Here is a 4,177-nt window from a genome sequence, read left to right as displayed (position 1 = left end):
GTAATGCTGACCTCTCCAGTGACAAGGTTAGGGGAAGGGTTAAGATATTTTATAAGTGTGTGTGTGTGTGTGTGCACGCGCGCATGCATGCGCGTGCGCTTGGCATGGATACATTTCTCTTTGCCGTGGCCTGAGCTGGTGCGGGCAGGTGAGGAGAGGCGCACTTCAGAACGGCCTGTCTGCAAGGATGATGGGTTGCAGCCACCGATCCAGCTTCAGTGTGGCTGGCCCAGCGCACCAGGCCCAGTTACCCTTCCTCCCTGGGGTCCCTCCTGCTTACTGGCTGGCCTGAGAGGGCCATCTTCCCAGATGGAGGAGGATCATACTTCAAGCTAGGGTAGATGTGTACTGTCTCCTGCTCTGCTAAATTCTTCAAGGAAAAAGTCTACAAGTCTCCGTGCTAACCTGTCAAGGAGTGTTCCCACGACTGACCATCACAGAACAAGGTCCTCTTCTCGTATGGGGTGATTTTCCAGCAGCCAAACTTTTCCTTTTGCTCACTGGGCCTCCAGAATTCTGAAGTCCTCAGATTTGAGCTCAGTGACATTGACACCTGTCTGTCACATGATGAAACGGCAACAGAATTTGGAGCCCAGAACCCATTTTCATCTGCCTACTCATAGCTTAAACTAAGAACTCTTCCCAATCAGATCTGTTTCATGAGAAAATCAATCACTTGCCTGTCACTGGGCCCTTTCCCAGATGTCATGCCATCTGCAAACCTTAATGTTACTGGGTCTGCTTTCAGAAACCTCTCTCCCCATCTACTTTCTCAGAGCTGCCCTTGAGCCTAAAAACACTCAACACAAAATGCCTTTGTTTCTGAGAACTTGTGCTCTAGGCAGCCACATGCTTCCCCTTTAGACCTTACCCCAAAGTTAAGTCTTAACTGTTATCAGAAAGCATGAGATCAACCCGCCAGGATGTGAAGACCCATACACAGTGGTCATTTCAAAATATGTCCACAAATTCTTTGCTGCAAGTGAGAGACCTATCTCCTCCCTTGAGCATGGGCTATATACTTAGTGATTTGTTTCTAACAAATAGAACATGGTCAAAACAACAGTATGACTTCTGGGAGCAGGTTATACAACACATGGTGGCTTCCATCTCTCTCTTGGTTCGCCTCATTTGGGGGAAGCTGACATTAAGGCAGCCCGTGGAGAAGCCCTTGTGGTGAGAGAGCTTTCTTGCTCCAGCCCCAATCAAGCCTTCAGATGAGTGCAGCCTAATGAGAAATTGAATGAGAACCATCAAGCTAAGTTGCTTCTGAATTCCCAGTCTTCCAAAGTGTGTGACACAATAAATGTATGTGGCTCTAAGCCACTGTCTGGGGGTCATCTGTTACACAGTGATAGCTAACTCAGACCCTTGTATGCCAATAGCCCACCAAACTAGGTTCCTTACAGCTTTGGCACAGGGGGCCAAGTGCTAGACACAGCTGCGGGCTCAGGTCTCCGCTACCCCTTTCCCCATGTGGGAGAGTTGGGCTGGATGACAGGAAGATGCTAAGAGCACTCCCTCAGCTTTCCTCCTACAGCTTCCAGAGCTTGACACATTAATGGTCAGCTGGGTCCCCACTTCCTCAGTCCAACCTCCCAGGGACCCTGCCCCCTCCTCAGTCCAGCCTCCCAGGGACCTCCATGCTGGCCACCCTTCTCTGAAAGTGGGCATCCACCCACATGGCCCCAAGCTCCCAGCCTTCCTGGCCCAACCTTGGCCCACTTCTCTGGGAGGCTCGTGGTGGAGGTGCGTGGGCACCCATGAAGCTTTCTCCTACAGGTTGAGGAAACTCATTAGGGAGCCGGAGGATGGGCAGCACCATGGGGGAAACTGGGAAGGTCCTTCAAGATGATCGATCATTCCTCAGTCCTAGGATGCAGGTCTTAGAAATAGGAGGGGGAGGACTCAGGAGGAAAGGGGGAAGGGTCAGCCCCCTCACCTTTCTTCTTGTCCCAGGGCTGGGGAGCAGCCTGGAGAGTGGCCTCCATGGTGTGCATTTACAGTGTTCCTGAAGCCTCGAACAGCTCACCTCACTGTCACCCCTGCCCAGCACCCTGGGCTCTCAGCTGTGGCTGCTTCAGCACATTGCCCTCCGGCTCCACCTTGCCCTCAGCCAGTGTCCCCCCAGCACCAGACCAGAGAAGACAGCTTCGTTTTTTTTTTTTTTTTTTTTTTTAATTTTTATTTATTTATGATAGTCACAAAGAGAGAGAGAGAGAGAGAGAGAGAGAGAGAGAGGCAGAGACACAGGCAGAGGGAGAAGCAGGCTCCATGCACCGGGAGCCCGACGTGGGATTCGATCCCGGGTCTCCAGGATCGCGCCCTGGGCCAAAGGCAGGCGCCAAACCGCTGCGCCACCCAGGGATCCCGAGAAGATAGCTTCGTAGAGTCATTTGTGCTGTGAGTCTTTTGCTATCCACCAAGACGGGGACTTTGCAAGTCCTATTCCTTGTGTATGGAAAAGGATTCCCCCCCCCTCCCCGCCCTCCCTCCCGAGTTGCTGGAGTCTACAAACAGGTGCAGACATACCCCTTCCCTTTGCTCTTCTGGGCCCATTGACTTTCTGCAGTGGAGCTCAGCATGGTGACCTCAGTGGCAGCCTTGACTGTGACTGTGCCCAGAGGCTGCTGGAGGGGCAGTGCTCAAACCCTTGTCTTCCTGCTCAGTACTGCAGTTCTGGTGGTTATGAGGACATCACATCATGACAGTCCCGGGCCCATGCCCTCAAAACTAGCTTCTAGACTCGAGGTTCCTGAGAGTGAGGGCCCCTCTGCTAGAGTGGGCCCTGTGCCCCCATAGTGGTGCTCCCCCAGGGAGGTGGCATTTGCAGACAGAACCTACCCTGACTCGGTTTACAGGTGACACCAGAGTGCCCCCATGGTGCTGGACAGCAGCCTTCTTTATGTGAGCAGGGAACACAGGATGATGAGGAAGTGAAAGGGTCTGTTCCGGGCCAGTCCGTGCTGGCTGCCCAGCGTCTACTATTTTGTGAACACTAAGGATCAAGTTCCCATGGTGTGATTGATATTGACAATCAGATTCCTGCCGGGAAAGGACCTCTGGTCCCTCGAGGGGCCACTAAGCCTAATGAAACTGCCTCCCCGCTGGAGGGAAGCATTCAGGCTCGCTGGCTCTTGTCACCTTGACAGCAGTAGCACATGGGACCTGGCTGCCGTCACCCACTCCAGTGTCTCTCTCAAGTGTCAACCCCACAGTGGTCCTTTCCAGAGCTGCTCTCGTGCCCTTCACACCCCCACCGATACTGCTTTCCTAACACTCCACCCCACCGGCGTGAGCAGGGGCCACACACTTTACACTGCGTGAATGGTGGCCCCCCAAAGGTACCGCCTCCTCATCCTCTGAACCTGTGTTAAAGGTAAAGGTTCCGTTGGTGTGATTAAGAATCTGGAGATGGGGCAGCCTGGGTGGCTCAGCGGTTTGGCACCTGCCTTTGGCCCAGGGCATGATCCTTGGGACCCAGGATCGAGTCCCGCATTGGGCTCCCTGCGTGGAGCCTGCTTCTCTCTCTGCCTCTCTGTCTCTCGTGAATAAATAAATAAAATCTTAAAAAAAAAAAAAAGAATCTGGAGATGCAGAGAATACTCTTGATTATCCCAGGGCTATCACAGGAGTGCTGATCAGAGAGGCAAAGGAAGCCGATTCTCATCGAAAGGAGGGGGCATGGAGGTGGAGGCTGGAGTGACAGGGCCACAAGCCAGGGCCACCAGATGCGTCAAGAGGCAAGGGATGGATTCAGCCCAAGAGCCTCGGAGGCAGTGCCACTCCGTTGACGCACTGATAACAGGTCCAGTGAAAGTGATCTTGGACGCGGGCCTCCGAAGTGTGAGAGAATACAGTTGTGTTGTTTTGAGACGTGTTTGTCCTGGCAATTTCCAGCTCTCCGGCTTTGGACGGTGCGGTGCCGCCACCAAGAAGCCCTGCCTGGTTGCAGAGGTGCTGGGAATTTATCCTGGGGCAGAGGGGGAGCTGAGCTCTGAAGCAGGGGTGTGACTCGATGGGACTCTCAGGAGAAAGGGCACTGGCTCCTGAATGGATGAGAAGCAGGGCAACAGGAGGGGGAGGTCCCTGTCCCCCCACCCTCCCCACCCCAGCCGCCCAGCGCAGCCCTGGGCCCTCGTGAGGAGACTGGGGCGGGAGGGTGCCCGCTCAACAC

Source organism: Canis aureus, chromosome 27 (genome assembly GCF_053574225.1).
Source record: "Canis aureus isolate CA01 chromosome 27, VMU_Caureus_v.1.0, whole genome shotgun sequence".
NCBI classification, from domain to species: Eukaryota; Metazoa; Chordata; class Mammalia; order Carnivora; family Canidae; genus Canis; species Canis aureus.
Note: the sequence above shows the minus strand (reverse complement) of the source record.